Source organism: Periplaneta americana, chromosome 3 (genome assembly GCF_040183065.1).
Source record: "Periplaneta americana isolate PAMFEO1 chromosome 3, P.americana_PAMFEO1_priV1, whole genome shotgun sequence".
In the NCBI taxonomy this organism is placed as follows: Eukaryota; Metazoa; Arthropoda; class Insecta; order Blattodea; family Blattidae; genus Periplaneta; species Periplaneta americana.
Genome location: NC_091119.1, coordinates 109,769,805 through 109,791,340, shown reverse-complemented (window position 1 = coordinate 109,791,340; position 21,536 = coordinate 109,769,805). Strand labels below are relative to the sequence as shown.

The window sequence follows — 21,536 nt, the reverse complement described above, 5'->3', positions numbered from 1 at the left end:
CCTTAACTTTAAGTAACTCTAAAAGCCAAAATACTGACGGAGAACTAAGGTTGATAAATTTTACAGAATTCGAATTTTTCACGTGTCATAGACCTACCTCAATAAGAGCTTGCAATAATCTTCCTTTTTTATTAGTAAATATAAACAAAATACCTGCTAGTTTTCTTTTGCCTCGTGACACACATGAAACAGATACACAAATTTACATGTCTAAAAATTTTACATTTGTTTTTGTGCGGATTGTATGTATTATTCATTCATTCATAGTTTTCCGCCCAAAGGTAGGTCTGTCACTGCATACACAGCATTCCCCAATCTTCCAATATTTTCTGTCTTCCTCTTAATCTCCGCATACGAACCATGTATCTTAAATGTTGTCTATCATCTGATATTTTCTTCTGTCAAGAACTCTGCTTCCGTTCACCATTTCTTCCAGTGCCCCCTTCAGTAGGCAGGTTCTTCTCTCTCAGTGACTCAGCCAATACATTTTTCTCTTCCTGATCAGTTTCAGTATTATTCTTTCTTTCCCCATTCTGTCTAACATTACCCTACTATCCATTTTTAAATTTCAATTTAAATGAATATTCAATGTTACTTCTTACGGTTTGGAGGAGCAATGAGTTAGAGTGCACATAGCACATTTAAGTTATGAAACTCTACTGTTGTTCGAACAGATCTGAGGATAATTACTTTTAGTTTCGGAAACAGGTGAAAGTCTGATTGGCATAAATCTTTCGAGTATGGGGATCAATTCAAAGTCAAATTTTCAGTCAGGATGTTGTTAGAGGATGATGCATTATATTGCAAGAGTTTCTGGAACTTATATCACGACGTTTCTAAAAAAAATTATCTCGAAACTCAGTTAATAATATATAACAAATCTATAATACACGTTTCAGGAGAAAGGAAATTAATTTCAGGGCCATATTTCGTTAGGCCTATATTTACTAGCAGAACATTTGACTAATCAAGGATACAAGTTCATTCAGCTATTGAATGCAATCATTTATTGTTATAAATGAATGCTTCATAATTACGTTCTCCACCGAAGTCACATTTTTCATTAATTTTATGTTACATTATTTTCCGGAGAGGTCTTCAATAAATTAGACTATTCCGTGTGTGTACCAAAAATACTTATGCAAGTAACCTTCCTGAAGATATTTAAATTCGAAATTTGCTTGGGCGGAGAGAATCATCCCTTTATTGTTGTTTTTTTCTAAATCGTAATGATAGATCCATATTTCGTCATTAGTTGCAATAAAATCCAAAAATTCTGCGCTGTATCAGGCATACCAATTTCGGGAAAAAACTACAGTTGTGTTCGTTTGAATGTTTCATTTTTTGTTTCGGTTTACGAATGGAGAGTATGGGTTTATAATAACAGAAGTAATTATTTCTTCTTTTTATTTTATTTTATTTTGCTAATACTTGTAACATAAATTATAGTATACACAGATAGAAATTTCAACTCACTCCTGAAAGAGTAGAACTCGTGCATAGTGGCGGATTTCTGATTCTAAATTAAGAAGTATATAATACAATTTGTTTTATGTGTACTACACAATAAGAATATATAAATTTAAATTTACAATTTTTCATTATTTATAACATCCATACATATTTTTTTTTTAATTTAATACTATAAATATTAGAATTGACAAGATTAGGATATTTAAATATAAATTTGTTATATATTCTTTGACCTAAATTACTACTATGATTAAATACTGTAGCAGTGTTGCATTTTGTTTCAAACAATCTTAAAGAATTAATATTTCAGGAGAAAAATTCGCTCCGGCACCGGGGATCGAACCCGGGTCCTTGGTTCTACGTACCAAGCGCTCTGACCACTGAGCTACACCGAATTCAATCCACAGCACCGGACAGAATCTTCCTCCTTCAATGCTTCCCTTTGAGGCCTGATTCCAAGTTAGGCATATATGTTGACGTATATGTCCAATGTCAACAGCCATTATATTAGGAGCGCACTCAGTTGAGTGACTTGTTTGGCCGGGATTCCGTAGTTAAATGCACCCCGGCGCCGGAGCGAATTTTTCTCCTGAAATATTAATTGTCAATATTACAGATATTATTCTGTAGGACAAATTAATAAATCTATAATATTCTCATAGCTGCAGATTACTGTGCATTTAACTGCGGAATCCCGGCCAAACAAGTCACTCAACTGAGTGCGCTCCTAGTATAATGGCAGTTGACATTGAACATATACGTCAACATATATGCCTAACTTGGAGTCAGGCCATAAAGGGAAACATTGAAGGAGGAGGATTCGGTCCGGTGCTGTGGATTGAATTCGGCGTAGCTCAGTGATCAGAGCACTTGGAACGTAGAACCAAGGACCCGGGTTCGATCCTCGGCGCCGGAGCGAATTTTTCTCCTGAAATATTAATTGTCAATATTACAGATATTATTCTCTAGGACAAATTAATAAATCTATAATAATCTTAAAGAATTCATACCTTTCGTTTCATAACTAATATAAAGCGAGTCCACACCTGTGAAGTAACGGTCAGCGCGTCTGGCCGAGAAACCAGGTGGCCCGGGTTCGAATCCCGGTGGAGGCAAGTTACATGGTTGAGGTTTTTTCCGGGGTTTTCCCTCAACCCAATACGAGCAAATGCTGGGTAACTTTCGATGCTGGACCCCGGACTCATTTCACCGGCATTATCACCTTCATTTCATTCAGACGCTAAATAACGTAGATGTTGATAAAGCGTCATAAAATAACCCAATAAAAAATATAAGGCGACATTCCGAAATTAGTTTCAACTCATAACAAAACTTTCACTATGGTTTCCTAAAGGTGTATAATGCATTTACTAACACATTAATATTGCAGAACTCGCAATACAAATCAGGCTAGTGGTAACACAGGTCTGTAGCCGCTCTCGATGAAGTACAGTATAATCAGAGTCCGCGCAGCACGGCTACTTTAGTAAGCAACTTCGGCATCCTCATGCCCGTAGCGAGGGAAGGTAGCATCATTGGTTCATGGTCTAACTACAAATAATATTAGCATTCGACTGTGGTCCGTAGTCTTTTTATAGTAAGCATCTGAAATTCTACAATTATTGTTTGTTTCGCCACGGATATCGGAATGGGTACTCAACTTCCTGCAGCGAAAAACGTTTTTTAAGGGATAGTTGGGTAGTATCGGACATCGGGTAATAGCGGACAGTTAGTTTCTTTCATCTACCACCATATGGTAGTACCTGAATGACATGGTTACGTTTCTGTATGCGACATCACAGAAACGTAACCATGTCAATCAGGTACTATCATCGTGTGGTAGATGAAAGAAACTAACTGTCCGCTATTACCCGATGTCCGACACTACCCAACTCTCCCCTACGTCAAAAATCTACACGAATCCACTTAAAAATGGCGGCAATTGAAAATTGTCACTCTGAGTCGTTTCTAAATAGCGTTCAGGCATTTAGGTACCGCTACTCATTTACCGGATAATGTTTTCATTCCAAAATGTTGCTATATACGGCGTAGATGTTTTCTGGAATGGCCACAAGAACAAGTTTTCCAACATGGTGTTCATCTTTTATATCTCTATTCTTCGTCTCTTAAATTCCGAAACCCAATATTTATGGTGGCGTACGAAAGACAATGATCCCTCAATGTATCCCCCATATTCGCATAAATTTCCTTTCCGGACAACCCTTTCGATACTAGATGCTTTATTACCGGGCAGCACATTTTCGTACCCAAACAAGTTAGGACAGTTATCGGTTAGTACGTCCTGACCGTTAAGAGTTCAAACTCTGACGCTATATGCTTACGTCAGGACGGTACGAAAGGTATAGTTCAGTACATAATAATAATGGATCATGGCAACTATAAGTGGGATTACTACTACATTGAAATGATCTGTCCAGCTACTTTTTAACCACATAAACGCACTAAAACTTCGAAACTAGTGCTCTACAAAATATTGGTGCTACATATGACAGAAAATATAATTAGGTAATAGTACTGAACTAATATATAGAATATATATTATACAACATAATAGTAAACATGATACACATTAACTGTAGGCTTTATACTATATTTACAATATATGCAATTAATTCATGTAACAACATCAGTTCTGTTACGGTGAACAAAACATATATTCTGAGATCATGATATTCATATCTTTTACCATAATTGTCAGTAAAAAATTTGTTTAAGCTAAGAAAATGTTCTTCTTAAGTTACATGACGTTACAGGAACACAATTATAATAACAAAAATCAATATACAAATTAACAATATTTATATTTTACACAATATATACAAATAATTCATTTATTAAAACCTATATGCAGTGAACGAAAACATACATTCTGAGGTTACGAACGTCACATAAAATTTGTTTAAACTCAGAGAATGTTCTTTCTACGTCACATGACATTACGGGAGCATATTTATAACACATTACATCACAGCACAGATCATCATTTCACATAAATCACAGTATGTTTCCATTTCTTATGCTGAAATAGTCCTTCCGAAATTCGAATATAACCGACTATAACGTAGATCTTGCTGGAGGTATTCTTTGAAAGAAAGAAAATAAAGAAGAAATAAATATTGTATATTTTACCAATTAAGTTAAATTAATTTAGGCTCTAGCGACATTGGAATGGGACAAACTTGTGTTCAGAAACGAGCCCACTTAGAAAATTATTTAAAAAAAATACAGATCAACATTAAACACAATATAACATAGATTGATAAAATAAAATAATATTAACACAAAAGTCTAAATGAAAATTCAACTTACTCAGTATTAGAATTAGATCGCAATGTAGTCGTAACTTGGTGTTTTACATGAACATCATTGACGATGGAGCGTCTGTATTGTACTATGATTCATAGTCTATGAGTACCTGTTTGCAGTTTTACCCTGCTTATGCATTCACGTGACGTAATAGATGTAGCAGAAGAAACTACTCGATCCGGTGTACGTTCGGGAACATGAATGCGCTGCCTGTTTATTACATATCGATACTTAATTTTATAAACATTTAATTTTTTATATGTCATAATTTCTTTAAAAATTCACAATATGAAATCGGTCAAAATTTTATCACCAAATACAGAGGAACTATTCATCAAACAAAATAGGCTACTCTTTTCCACGGTAATTGCGTTGCAACGAAGGATCAAGGATAACTACATATTACTACTCCTTAGTATTCAGTTGTCGACAGTCTCATATCTTCTCACCCGACTCGTCGTTGGAATAGTACAAGTAGAATGAATGTGCCATATTATTTACTTTTTTAAAAATAGTCCCTATGTGTGCGGTACTTCGGTACTATTTATTCAATTATACTACAGGATATAGTTTTATATTAAAGGAGTAGCTGGCTACAGGGGATCAGTAAATTGAACCCGTGGCCAAGAAAGAGAAAGAAAAAGAAGAATGTGCCTTATTGGCTGAAGCTGTATTTAGCTGTGCCAAGTCATTGATATATATTTAAAATGTGAGCACTTCAATATGCAGTATATACAGCATACATGTTTTTTAATCATAACGAAAATCTATTACCTCAGCCAAAGCCCACCCAAATCAGGAAGGTGTGAACTCCACAGCAAATTGAATTTTAAGTAGGCTAAACACCACGTAATATATTACGTCACAAGGGTCGCTAGGGGGAAGGTACGACGGTCATTTCCACCGTCCCTGCTTCGGGATGTAACAAAATTAACTGTTGTACACGGCCAATATATTATTTCAATATTAAAGCTTCAAACATGGAGGCGTCCAGGAAATTTTTATCGAAAATGATGGTCAAAATTCCCCCTCTCTTGAACAAGAAGAAGATATATTTAATGCAGGATATTGACTCGTTCTACCCCTTTGCTTCTTTCCCATCCCCTGTGAGAACAAGTGGACTGTGATACAGCCTCATTCAATTCTCTCTCTTTTTCTAGGTTTTTTTTTTGTGTAAGGTTTCGGCAATGGAGTGTCAAACCATTTTGCTGGAAGATTGAACCCGGAGTTAATTAAATCTACCCCCACGGCCGGGGCGGCATTCTCACAAGTGTCCCGGAATCAAGTCGACGCTATATTGCCTTCGATATTAAAAAGTCTTTTTTATATAATTTACTGGCTGTAAAACACTTTTAAACAGTACAAAAGCGTCAATTCCTGACTCATTCCTGCACTCACGTTCCCGAGATATCTCTCTCCAAAGCAGGCAAAGAAACGCGTTTGCTGGTCGCACAGAGATGGAATGTCCATGGAAACCACTCCAACGCGGCTCTGCCAATTGTTTAATTAATCATCATGTACGTACATGATTCATTTCTATTCACGGACTGAATGAAAATTCAAATGAATTATAACACTGAACTTACAGCGAATAATATCAAGACATTCGGCTCATATATCATTGTAATACTTACACCACTAAATAACAATATATTGTATGTCCAATTTTATCAAAATAATTATTCTTGTTCGCTGTCAGAATAACGTGATTCTATTGGAAACTAGACAAGAATTTTGGTATCACGATAGAGCTAAATAAAATAACAGTTATCACGAACACGACACATTTTGCTACTGTATGTGTCATGCATTTTGCGGAACTTTTCATTTTATCGAAGTACAAAATGTTATTAGCCTTTATAGCTTATAATCTAAACTATAATTCAAAAGATACACACAAAAATAAAATAATATACACCGTGTTTCAAAATGAATATCGGGGTTTTAAGCCATTGTAGTATTTATTACATTTAACGTACAATTATAAATAATACATGAATGAAAGAGCAACTCAGTTTTGTACGCGCATGCACTGTTTCCTCTGTATGCCGTTATAAAGCGCGTTGAACGAGTGAGAGAGTCTTTTACTCGTAGCCCCAAGAAATCTGTTCGGAAGGCTAGTCGTGAATTAGCAATTCAAGCGACGTCTGTGTGGATAATTTTAAGGAGATGCATATGGAAAAACGCGATTGGTTAAATGACGTTGTACCTGACCGCTGGATTGGCCGAAAGGGGCCGAATGACAGAGCTTGTTTCACACGGCCTCCACTTTCACCAGATCTTACGCCATGCGGTTTTTACCTTTGGGGATTCATAAAGGATCGTGTGTATGTACCTCCGCTACCAGCTGAACTACCAGACTTATGACAGACGATTGAAGCAGTTGTTGGAACAATTACTCCAGACACACTGATCAAGGTTTGGAAGAACTCGCTTATCGACTCAATGTGTGTCGTGTGACGAATGCTGCTCACATTGAGCACTTGTAGCAAAATTGTTTGAGTTGCTCTTTCATTTGGTGTATTATTTATAATTGTACGTTAAATTTAATAGGCCTAAATACTACAAAGCCTTAAAACCCCGATATTCATTTCGAAACACCCGGTATTTTGTAACAAATAAGATACATTTTCGATTACTGCATTTCACACAGTTATTTACGATAGTGTCAAAAATTACATTTTATGTTATAAGTAGGGGTGTTTGCGAAACGAGGCTGGAGGCCCAGTATAGTAATCCTATGAACAAAATAAAGTCATGTTCAACATGTATGTAATACACTATTTTTTAGACACTCTTTCGTTTTTGCTGGTACAGGGACAATTTCCCCGACTTCTTCACTGCTGTAGTCCGCCTCATAGTAATAGTGAAACTTTATGACGTTAAAAGCAGTCGATGGTATAGATCAATAGTAGAACATTCGACTGCAGAATGATAGGTCCCGTGTTTAAACCCAGGTCCCCCCCTACATTATTTTAATTACATTTAATTCCTAGTTGTTTCATATAGCTATCAATAAAATAATTGTTGAAGCAATTTATTTCATTTGTGCAGCCATTTTTAAAAGTAGGGTTTGTTTGAACAGCTTTATTGCCATTTACTGTCATTGCTACAGTGTGGCATCTCGGTGGGAAACAACTGACGGTCGGTGCAAACTGTTGAATGTCAGTGTTGAATACTTTTCGCACTAGTGTTACAAGTAATTTTCGCACGCTATCGAATAATAGTAATTTTTTTAACAGGCTTTCCTAGTATTAAAGAGCTACTGTACTCCTAGTAATTACTACCTGAAAAACATTTGCCATAATCTCTAAAATAGCGATATGAGATTGATGAAATCCCTTACATTACGTGAAACGTCTTTAATCGTAGTGTGTAGTCATAATTAAGTTCACTTGTAGAAAATCTTGTATTACAACGTCTCATCCATTTAAAGATGTCTAACAAAAATAACATTTCAAATGTAATATTGTCTGCAATGAAGAGATATTTTAGTGGAATCATAGGCCTACTCTCTTCCCCACTAATTAAGAGTAGGATCTATTTACAGCCTAATACTGCGCTGTGTCCTTCGTTGCTCGGATAATATTGTCTGCGTTAGTTGGTACGCGATGTAAATAGTTCATGCGCTACCTACTTGTAGGAATCTTCGCAGCCTTTGAAGCGTTCCGACTTAGAGGATTGTGTCTGAGTGGACATTAGGACTGTGGTGGTTGCAGCTTATCCACAAGAGATGAAATAGAATTGCGTATGCTCTCAGAAAGCACAGGAACAATTATTCATACGCCAGCCGTTTGAAACAGTAGCATATTCCTCAAGGCAGCCACGTGTGCTGCAAGCCATCGCACAAGACAGACGGACGCGGTTGAATGGGAGATTCCTCAAATTTCGACCCGTCACGTCGGCCAGGAAGCTGACGATTTCTGAATAAAGGGTTCCTGCTTCGATCACTGACGTACACTGTGAGATTTATGGAATAGAGCACTTGTGTTACAGCGCTATTCAGTGGCGTATACTGGTTAAAGGGTTTTGGCTACCACTGACCCTATTATTACACAAAATATATTTTAAAATCCCTATAATAAAATTCCTTACATATTTATGTGAATTCCAGGCGTCTTGATTGGGACGAAAATACGTTGATGACTTCGTCCTTGAAATTACAGTTGGGCCACTTGCAAAGTTTCTGTAGAAATGACTTTTCAATGGATATTAGTGCCAAGCCGGATAAACGTTCTTATGTATGAGTTGATCTACAGTAGGATTTTATTCTCTTCAACGCAGAAAATGTTCTTTCTACCGATGCTGACGTAGCTGGTATTGTCACAATTAATGTTGCCAATTTAAGGACTTCAGGAATAACTTGGTTCAGCTGGTTTTCATATATGGCAGATAATATTTCATGGATAGGTTTGTTCGAAAAATCAAAGACTTCTGCTGAATATATTACACTTAATTCATTTTTCAAACGTACTTGATCAAAGTGACTGTTATAGGACTGAAATAATTTGTTTAGTGCCTAATTCGGGAAGTTTTCTCTATAAGCAGAAAGCTTTTGAGAATCTAGAAGATGTGTGAACTGAAGCTTTCCATAATCAGAAAATCTGTCAGTAATTTCCATGTGTATACGATCTAGTATGCTGTAGTACAGCTGCCTGTATTTCAATTCATCATCTCATTTTCTTCGCTTTAATGGTGGTTCCATTGTATTGGCTAAAGAATTTTCATTTTCCATATTACTCCATATGGACAGAAACCCACTACGTCTGAACTCGGATATAGTATTTTTTTTAACTTTGATACCTCTTGCAAGTAGTATGCTATGTCTAGACTTTTTGTCTGAAGAATATTGTAGAGCACATCTGTATGTGCGAACACTCTAGCATAGACTTCAAGAAGAAATATGTTCTGAAACTGTGTGAAAAAATTCAAATATCCTTGAGCCTGCACATTTACAGCATCATCCCAGTTTTCTTCAGAGTCATTACAAATGATATTTTTAAAGAAAGCAGTCCGTTTTTCTCTGTATTCCTTTACTGTATTTACAAGCCGAGATGTAAAATTCAATCTAGTTGGTGCTACTTTTGGGAGTTTCTTGTTCATAAATTCCTTGAGTTTTCTGATCTTTTAGGAGATGATGAGCAAAATGCAGCTAAACCCGACAGTGTTTTGAAAAAAATGCGGCATTCTGGAATGGATGAAGTAGTTTGTTGCAAAACTAAATTGAGAACATGGCTGTAACAATGGACAAATAGTGCTTGAGGATACTTTTCTTGAACTTTTGTTTTTAAGCCATTAATATTTCCCGCCATAACTGAAGCACCATCGTATGTCTGTGTAATTAACTTATTGCCGACATTGTATTCTGCTATAACACCTTGCACATGCTGAAACAAAGCAGCAGCAGTTTTGTCCGAACTGACATTTGTGAATCCTGTAAACCGTTCTTGAACATTGGCAGTACTGTCGACGTATCTTAAAACAGTGGACAATTGACTCTGATTAGAGCAGTCACTTGTTTCATCAACAACAATGGCCACAAAAGGTTTTATGTTCTTTATCATAACCCCACTTATAGGAAATATTAAATCATTCTGAATTGCGAGAGAAGTACCACGGAATACTGTTGAACTCTCAAGATGATTGGCCAGTAAATGGTCAAATTCACTTAAGGAACTTAAATATTCAATATAATTTCCTCTGTTGTCTGATTCCACACTCTCGTTATGACCCCGAAAATCCAATTCTTGTTTTCCTAGAAAGCAGACTGCGTTAATAAGATGCAGTAAAATCTCCCGATTTTTTTTTCACAAGAGCATTGTGTTGGTTGATGTGTAGAGCTTTTTGCTTATCTAGCTGTAAATCAATTCTTGTCTTCCCAAAGTTTGCAAAGTTCATGCTACTACAAATATGAGCTTTTGATTTGTCGTATTCTAGGACTGCTTTTCGAAGGGAGTTCATATTAGAAAACCCCTCTTTTGACCACACATTAGTTTCGCAGCTAAATAACAAACATGGCCAGCAAAATAGTTTAGACAGTTTAGAAGTACCACGCAACTAATTCCACTTACCATATGATGTTGAAGTGAAATGGCGTGTGTACTTACGCTGTTTTTCTTTTACGTCCATGGACAAATTTAACTCAGGAGTTGGTCTTTCCATTTTCACAATTTCAACTTTCTCGTTGTTATGTACGACAGTTAAAAGGCACTTTTAATAAACCTTCTATTACACAGTCATTTTCAACACAAACCTCTCCAGAAACTTGTTCTGCCATATTTTTCACAATATCACTTAGTTGGGAAATTAAAAACTTAATAATTCACAATTAATATAACTCTTAGACACTCGAACAAATCACAGATTTAAAATAATGCACTGCAAGAACACAATCACATTCAATTGCTAGCGTACTAAGCGTACTGCTGCTTCGCGCCTTCGAAGAAACCGATCACGAGAGCGGCAACTCACCAGCCTACACTGCACGATAGAAACAGTAGGGAGCGGGGGGGGGGGACGGGCAGTTGTGCTACAGGACAGCGTGCGCGGTACGGTCACAGGCTACCTCACGTAGCAAGCGGTTTCTCCAGCGATGCCGTCTTGACAACTTGTTTCTTTTCGAGAGCAGAGAGCGCATATAAATCTAACAATTACTTTAATTTTAATTACTGTGGTAAAACTAATAATACAAAATTATTACATTATGTTATATTATAAACTTTTTCTTTTGCAATTTCCTTAGGCTACCGCCGGTAGCCCCGGTAGTCTGCAAAATACGCCCCTGGCGCTATTATGTATGTATGTATGTATGTATGTATGTTTATCTTTATTTTATTTTAGTAGGTTATTTTACGACGCTTTATCAACATCCTAAGTTATTTAGCGTCTGAATGACATGAAGGTCACAATGCCGGTGAAATGAGTCCGGGGTCCAACACCGAAAGTTACCCAGGATTTGCTCATATGGGGTTGAGGGAAAACCTCGGAAAAAACCTCAACCATGTAACTTGCCCCAACCGGGAATCGAACCCGGGCCACCTGGTTTTTTCGCTGTGTAATTTTTTCCCCTTAAAAATCCATCCTCCTCTTCGATTGCTTTTTTTTTTTTTTTTTTTTTTTACCCTTGTTTGTCAATTAAACATAAGAGTTAGACTGGATATTCTTTAATGCATTGATAACAGTATTGATCAATGTCCCAAAAGTCATGGTGGGATTTCAGAGGATTATAATTTTTTGAATGAATAGAGAGTGTCAGATGAGAATAAAACTCTCAAAGTTTTCGTCTGCAAGTTCGAGCCACTAAAGAAAATAAAGACGGTAACTTACTTACTTACTTACAAATGGCTTTTAAGAAACCCGCAAGTTCATTGCCTCCCTCACATAAGCCGACATCGGTCCCTATCCTGTGCAAGATTAATCCAGTCTCTATCATCATATCCCACCTCCCTCAAATCCATTTTAATATTAGCCTCCTATCTACGGCTCGGCCTCCCCAAAGGTCTTTTTCCCTCCGGTATCCCATTTAACACTCTATATGCATTTCTGGATTCGCCCATACATTATACATGCCCTGACCATCTCAAACATCTGGATTTAATGTTCCTAATTATGTCAGGTGAAGAATACAATGCGTGCAGTTCTGCGTTGTGTAACTTTCTCCATTCTCCTGTAACTTCATCCCTCATAGCCCCAAATATTTTTCTAAGAGCTTATTCCCAAACACCCTTAATCTCTGTTCCTCTTTTAAAGCGAGAGTCCAAGTTTCACAACCATACAGAACAACCGGTAATATAACTGTTTTATAAATTCTAACTTTAAGATTCTTTGACAGCAGACTAGATGATAAAAGCTTCTCAACCGAATAATAACAGGTATTTCCCATATTTATTGTGCGTTATAAAGACGGTAACAATCGAACAATTTGAATAATTTTCATTATCACAATTAATCATATAAGATGGACGTCCAAAGAAAAGTGCAAAGCGTTTTGTGGCTGGAAACATTTTATATATGTATACAGAATGGGAATGATATAACTTCAAAAAAAAAAAACAATCTTTTTCGGTACGAAAATATTCGTTGGGCAATAATTAGGAAGTTGATAATGAGCAGGGGCGTATACTGGTTGAAGGGTTTGGGCTACCGCTGACCCTATTATTACACAAAATATATCTAACAATTACTTTAATTTTAATTACTATGGTAAAACTAATAATACAAAATTATTACATTCTGTTATATTATAAACTTTTTCTTTTGTAATTTCCTTGGGCTAACGCCGGTAGCCTCGGTAGCCCGCAAAATACGCCCCTGATAATGAGATAAGATTTTCTCTACATCTTCTTTGAAGTCCAGGAGAAATTTTTATATAGGCCTATTCTATGCGTGAGTATTTCATAGCCATTCACAAATTTATCTTTTTCTCGGAACTACATAGGATATTTAGATATTCAGAATTTTCCATGCGCATGCAGTTTTCACCAAATTCAATGAAAATACCCGTACGTGGGCATACATACTCATACATTATCTGAGATCTAACGTTGGGAAATCTTACATACCTTGAAAATTTAGAGCTAAAACAATAGTATGTAAATAAAAAATATGAATAAATAAATGTCTAATTTTCAAAAATTTATTGTGCCTGAACTTACCTAGATAACTTGAATTTTTCAATGTTAAATATTGGCCTTGAATCAAAGTCCATATAAGGAAGAAATGTGAACTTGCTTTATATAAATGCAATGCGCATGAAACATTTTGATTGTATAACTCATTTGCATAATTGAAAACAAGTAACTTCGACATTAGCAGTCCGAATAAACTCAAAATTGTCACACACCTAACTCTTAATCCATTTAACAAACAGCTGAAAAATGGAAGAAATCGGATTAAGATTGTAAACATTTCAAAACGCAGTTCTGGTGTACCTTCAAATAAATAAAAACCTGTTGTGCTTTTTGTAATAATAAGTGCATGGTTAATTAGAAGATTAGACTGAAAGTCTGCGTAGTTTGGCAACAGCGCATCGCCGGCTCACGTACGAAAACACTTAAGCACTCGGTGCGAGCAGCAAAGTTGCGTCTCTTTGTCATTCAGTAGGGTTGCCAGTAATGACAGTAAATTATAATACATGTTAATCTATCTTTTTAATTTGCAAGATAACTGTCCATTTTATTTGAAAACTGCAGAGGGATAAATAATTCTTTATCAGTTTCTCTAATAAGAATAAAAATCTTGTAAGTTTTATAACCGAGATCTTATTTCTACAGAGCTGATACCTGAATCTCACCAAATACGACCGAAATATTTAACGTAGGCCTACTTTTGGACCATATCGCGCACTTTTTCTTAAAAAAAAAAACTGTCTAAAATATAACAAAGTCCTGTGTTCTGAAGGTATGTCAATGCATGTGGGACAGTTACCTTCTTGTTCTCACCCCACAACAAGGCTACAAATAAGGGTGAACGTCCATTGACGAATGCAATAGACAGAGAAATCTATTTTCCGCATTCTCTGTTCATTTGTTTTATATTCAGTAGAGTTCAGCGTGTGTACGTTGGCCCCATCAAGTAAAAGTTATTCTTTGATCACATAGGCTACTTTCTGTTCCACTTACCCAGGGACGAATAAAAAATGGTATGGGCCCCCGGCGAAAGTAATAATTTGATTTCTTCATTAAAAAATAAAAATTAATAATAATAATAATAATAATAATAATAATAATAATAATAATAATAATAATAATAATAATAATAACAATAATAATAATAATTCACGTCTTTGATGCTAAACATAGGAACGAACATACCTTAGTCACACAGTTATTAACACACTTGCCTTGAATACTAATAACAGTAGTTAAATTTCCATTACACAGAATCAGTGCTCGGACATGGAATATAAATAAGATACAATAATAAAATTATACAATAATATACTAATTGATAAATCGTAGTTACAACCAAATCTCTAGAGGGGAACTTTTGGAAGGCAAAATAGTGACTGTGTCCTCAAAATCAATCTTCGCCAAATTTCATGTTCAGTGCTCATAAAACTTAAATTATTTAAGCCTGGCAAACCCAGTTATCAATAAGAACTCTCAAAAAAGATTACGCTGTTATCCCTAAGGTAATTTAATCTTATAATCAACAAAATTGGATCAAGTATTCATAAATAAATGTATAGAAATTTCTTGATTCATCTTTCATTAATTTTAGATTAGAACATGAACGTTGTTGAGATGCATTGGTCATAAACAATGTGAGAAAAATTTCCATAGCAATTTCTATATTGGTACATGCTGACGAAATATTGTCATGTTTCAAATAGCCTAACTGTATATTTTATTAAGAGGCCTATTAAGATTTTTATCATTCTGATGATCTCCAGAAATATCTTGCGAATATTTCATATTTACTTTTAGATATGGAGCACAGTGGCACAATTCAGGTATCAGCTCTGTAGAAATAAAATATCGGTTATAAAACTTACAAGGTTTTTACAATACTTCGACATTCCTGAACTGTTCAATACACGCCGATTTTCCAAAATCCAAATCTCTGAAAAAAATTCTATATACGCTTTACTGCGCAGTTTCTGAATTTCCTTGATACTTTATTCTCATTCTTTAGCTTTTTTTCGCTTAGCGCAACCTCTTTCAAAACGTCTCATTATTAATGATAAGTAAACAGGGAAGAATTTTAAAATAGGGAATATAATTAATAACTTATTTACACTCGCCAACATGATCACTTACGACCGAAAGTCGAATGAATACTGTCAGATGTTGTGTAGTATAAACCTATTAATAGTGAAATTCCATTGTAATAATTTTAAAATAAAATTTTATTAAGTGCAATTTTTTATAACAATAATCCAATTGCGAAGCCTAGACTTCTGGTTTATAAGGGTGTTAAAAAAAGTATTCCATATATTGAGAGGAAGTAGTATGCACCAAAACAATAAAAAAAAAAGTCCAACAAGCATGGGTCCTAAAACTTACACCTTAAGAGGTATGAGCACTTGTTCATTATCGCTATAGGAGGTATTCAATGTGAAGTTCATTCATAGTAATGCATCCTTCTGTCCTACGTCTGAAGGAATCATGCACTCCTGATTGGTCTCGGATGTGCTAGCAGACACTGGTGACACTCTCCTGTACTGCTTGTACGTCATTGATGGGGATTGCATAGACTAAAGTCTTCAAGTATTTCCACAACCAAAAATCCAAGGGATTAAGGTCAGGGAACGAGCAGGCCAACGTACTGGACCTCTCCAACCAATCCATCGCCCATTAAATGTCTGTGTTAGGTGTTCTTAGACATTTCGGTGAAAATGGGCTTGTGTTCATCATGCATGAGCCACATCTCTAATATTTGAAGGTATGGCACTTCCTCCAGCAAGACAGTCAATTCGATTGCTATGAAATGATGATACAGTGCATCATTCAGTCTGTTTTGTAGTATGTAAGGTCCTATTTGTCTATCGCCAATAATTCCTGGGTATATATTAATTGAAAATAGTTACTAATGCCTTGCTTGTTCAACTGCAAGAGGATTTTCAGCCCACACATCTTTATTATAGAAATTAACAATCATGAAACTAGCCTCATTTGTAAACAACGTCTTTGAATTTCACAGTAGCGATGGTGAACAAGTGTTCATAGCTCTTTTTTTAGGTAGGTCATTTTACGATGCTTTATCAACATCTTAGGTTATTTAGCGTCTGAATGAGATGAAGGTGATAATGCCGGTGAAATGAGTTCGGAGTCCAGCACCAACAGTTACCCAGCATTTGCTCATATTGGGTTGAGGGAAACCACGGAAAAACCTCAACCAGGTAACTTGCCCCGACCGGGAATCGAACCCGGGCCACCTGGTTTCGGCCAGACGCACTAGCCGTTACTTCACAGGTGTGGACTCATAGCTCTTAAGTTACGAGATTTAGGACTCATGTTTGTTAGACTCTTTTTTCTTGTTTTGGTGCATTCTATCTCCTCTCAAAATATGGAATATTTTTAACACTCTATATAGTCACTCCAGCTCAGACATAGCGACAGAGATACTAGTACAGTATTGTTGAAACAGTGATGACAGAGGCAGCAACAAAACACACCATTATTGTTCAGTGAATAAAGATTTGCTCCAAAAATTAATAATTTATTTGACCCTTTAGGCATACTTATTATTATTGTTATTCTCATCATTTTGCGGCCCCTTATGAGCCGACGCCCCCGGTGGTCGCCGGGTTCGCTCATGCATTAAAATGACACTGCTTACCCCCCCAATCCCAAGAATTGTGTAATCAGGTATGGCTGAACTAGAGGTGACAACTGATTCTGCGTGTATTCAGTCTGTGATGCTGTAGTTGTTGCTAGTGCACTACCGAAAATACAGTCCAACGTGCTTAATTCGAAGTGGAAGAGACCATTAAAAAATCGAATTATCCAAGATTTCGAAGAAATAGGTAAGTTTCAAATTACTTCCTTACTTTCTACGCCAGATATATTTTGATTTAAATATACCAACGTTTTTCGAGATAAACGGTCCAAACCAACCAACTAAATTTATGGAACCCGTAAGGGAATCGAACTCGGCACCTCTTGTATCAAAAAATCATTGCAATATAGTAAGAACAAAATCATTTATTTAAAATTTTGTACAATATTGCCAAAATACTGGACATTCAATTTAAAAAAACTTGTTACTTTTTCTTGTTTCTTTGTGTTTCTTTTTTTTTTTTTTCTTTTTTTTTTTTTTAGCATTTCATCATTTTGATTCCTAAACAATTCTTAGAATTTATTTAGTGATTGTAAAATTATTTCACTCATATTTTGTTGTCCTTCAACACAGCACCTTAATTCCTGGATGTGGTCTATGACCTGGCCGATTGTAGACAATGGTTTTTCGGGATGTTCTGGTCCTTCTCCTTCATCTGAAGACAGAGCTACAGTTTGCTCGCGCTATTATTGCGGACTCATTTTCATAATGACTATTTTCAAAAGTCGATTGGCAAAAAGACTGCTTTACGTCTCTAGAATATGATCTTTCTTCAAAAATAACTTTTGTGGAATACGATTTTTATTTTCAACATATCAATTGTCTTATTGAACACTAAATTGTAATTGTTTAAGTATTGAAATTACATGTAACTAAACAAATATACATTTTGCTATAACTATTATTGTTATTATTATTATTATTATTATTATTATTATTATTATTATTATTATTATTATTATTTCAATGTTTTCTGTGTTGCTGTTATTTGTATTTGCTATGCATTTTTATAGTGGTTAAGTGAAAGAGAAGGCCTTATGGTCTTAACTCTGCCAGTGAAAATAAATGAATTAAATAGATGAACACATAACTTAAATTGTAGGAAACATCATCGCAGTATCAGTCTTCGTAAGTAACTATAACGCATTGTGAACAGTCTATGAGGTCTAGTTTTGATTCATGAATAGAACGTCATCTTCAGCACGAACAACATATTGTGACACGCGTCCAATATGACGTCACGTCAATATAGCCTATGAGCAGCTAACATTATCTCCGTACGCCCTGAAACAAAATACGGTCCCTACTAATGACGCTGTATCCAGCGGCTAACTTCTGCCTAGGGCTCCAACCTCGGAGTGAGCCCGGTCAGGGAAAAAAAAAAAATAAATAAATAAATAATAATAATAATAATAATAATAATAATAATAATAATAATAATAATAATAATAATAATAATAATAACAGTGGAATTTGTTGGTACACTAAAACTTTCATAAATATAGAAATGGTAGAGACTGAGGACAGAATACACGGCTGAAGAGAGTAAAGAATTATATTTAAGGTCTACCACAGGACAGAACAGGCTTAATTAACTCTCTGAGCTGTACATAGAGATAATGCAGTCTGCAGGCTCTAGTGGGGTTATCCGTTCTTTCACAGAGAAGAAAGTTCGTCGCGTGGCATTGTAATCTTGTAATTACTTACTTAAGGAGGTTAATTGCCGCCCTCACATAAGCTCGCCATCGGTCCCTATCCTGTGCAAGATTATACAGTCTCTACAATTATATCCCTCAAATCCATTTTAATATTATCCTCCCATCTATGTCTCGGCCTCCCCAAAGGTTTTTCTCCCTCTGGCCTTCCAACTAACACTCTATATGCATTTCTGCGCCCACACGTACTACATGCCCTCAAACGTCTGGATTTAATATTCCTAATTATGTCAGGTGAAGAATACAATGCGTGCACTTCTGCGTTGTGTAACTTTCTCCATTCTAAGCACCTTATTCTCGAACAATCTTAACCTCTGTTCCTCTCTCAAAGTGAAGGTTCAAGTTTCACAACCATACAGAACAATCGGTAATATAACTGTTTTATAAATTCTAATTTTCAACTTTTTTGAAAGCAGACTGGATGGCAAGAGCTCATCAACCGAATAATAGCAGGCATTTCCCATATTTATTCTGTGTTTAATTTCCTCGCGAGTGTCATTTATATTTGTTATTGTTGGTCCAAACAATTGCATTTTTCCACCTGTTCAAAGAATAAATTTCCAGTCTTTATATTTCCATTTCGTACAACATTCTAGTCACGAGACATAATCATATACTTTGTCTTTTCGGAATTTACTTCCAAATCTATCTCTCTAAGAAGCTATCCTTTATATGATCGTCTTTCGATTCTGTAGGGGCGTGAGCATTTATAACTACGATATCGCACCATCTCCCCTTAAGTACTAAATACGATAACCTGTCACTGATAAATTCGAGCTTTTTCAATGCTGATTTTATTATTTTATGGATAAAGAATCCTGTTCATAATTGGTGATTATTGTTTTCTTTCCCATAATACAACAAATAATCTCCTATTTGTGATATGCCGTTCCCATCTAACCTAACCTCCTGTACTCCCAAAAAGTCTATTCTATATCTAGCTAGTTCTTTTGCTACTAATGTTACCCCTCCTGTTCTATACACGGTGTTTCAAGAATACGGGGCATAATTTCAGGTATGCATTTCCCACATGTAGACAATCAAAATAGTTCATTACAACATGTGTCCGAAAATGCTTCATTTCCGAGTTATGGCCTTCACAACATTGAAATTCACCGGAACGTTTTTCTTTCCGCAGGTCGTTGTCACTACAGAAGATGTTCAAAATGTCCACCTCCTGCTTGAATACTGACCTCACATCGATGTCTCATTGATCTGCGAACACGATCCCAAACTCCAGGAGTATTGCGTATGTCCTCAGAACATGCCACAATTCGATTCCGAAGGGATTCCAAATCAGGCACCGGAGACGAATAAACCAATGATTTTAAATGGCCCCACAAGTAGAAATCGAGAGGGTTCAGATCAGGTGAGCGTGGAGGCCAAGCAACTGGGCCACCTCTACCTATCCATCGATCAGGAAACCTTCGATCCAAGTACCGGCGAGCCGTACGACTGAAGTGTGCAGGAGCGCCATCATGCAAGAAGTGAATGTGTTGACGATTGATCAGTGGAGTGTCTTCTAAAACATGAGGTATGGTGTTTTCCAGGAAGTTTGTGTACGCCTGCCCCGTAAGTCTGTTTACAAGTACATGGGGTCCAACGAATCGATCACCAATGATACCGGCCCACATGTTGAGGGAGAACCGCACCTGGTGATGAGATGGAACAGTTGCACGTGGGTTTTCATACGCCCATACATGCTGATTGTGGAAATTTGTTATGCCATCTCGTGTGAACTGTGCTTCATCTGTAAATAAGACTAAGGCAGGAAAGTTCGGATTTACACCACACTGCTGCAAGAACCACTGACAGAACTTAACTCGTGCAGGGTAATCTGCTGGTGACAGGGCCTGTACACGTTGCAAATGATAAGGATACAATTGATACTCTTTCAACAGTCTCCAGACAGTCATATGAGGAACATTGACTTGCAACGCTACCCTTCGTGTGCTGATAGAAGGAGTCATGTTCACAGCCTCCAGAATCTCCTCCTGTACTTCTGGAGGTGTAGATCTTGGTCGTCCCCTTCCCAAACCAGGAGAGTTAAATTTTCCATACTCGCACAGACGGCAATGGAGACGTACAAATGTCTTCCGATCTGGACATTGTCGCTGTGGGTACCTCTCCTGGTACAAACGACGGACCAGCGCAGCATTGCCGTCCGCTTTACCGTACATGAAGTGTATCTCTGCCAGCTCTTGATTTGAATACATGTCGCACAGTCAAACGCCTACACAACACTGAATGTAACCTTCGCCTCGGAATGAACTGTCAGAGTGCCCTCTCTCTTAATGTCTCCTTTGACGGCAACGACCTGCGGAAAGAAAAACGTTCCGGTGAATTTCAATGTTGTGAAGGCCATAACTCGGAAATAAAGCATTTCCGGACACATGTTGTAATGAACTATTTTGATTGTCTACATGTGGGAAATACATACCTGAAATTATGCCCCGTATTTTTTAAACACCCTGTATAGACTTGTAACATTCCAAGTACCAAATCTCATAACATTCCTTTGCTGTGGTCGTGCCAGGGAATCAGTACCATTCCGAGGCTTATTTTGGGGTTTTGTAACAAGCTTTTTTTTTTTTGAATAATTTCGAGAGAAAAATTGTACCGGGGCTTTTTTTTACGGTGATGAGTTTTTAGCTCTTCGTCCAACTCCCAAGCTGGAGGACCACCCCTTATCGGATGTACGCGACTGCTTATTCAATAGGCTATATTCGCACTACCCTC

At 36.5% G+C, this 21,536-nt stretch overlaps 1 long non-coding RNA gene across 1 annotated transcript in view; it reads right to left on the bottom strand.

The window, feature by feature from the left end:
* LOC138697133 (uncharacterized) overlaps positions 1-21,536 on the bottom strand; it is a 231,565-nt gene that overhangs the window by 13,721 nt on the left and 196,308 nt on the right. The gene's annotated exons all lie outside the window — the stretch shown is intronic.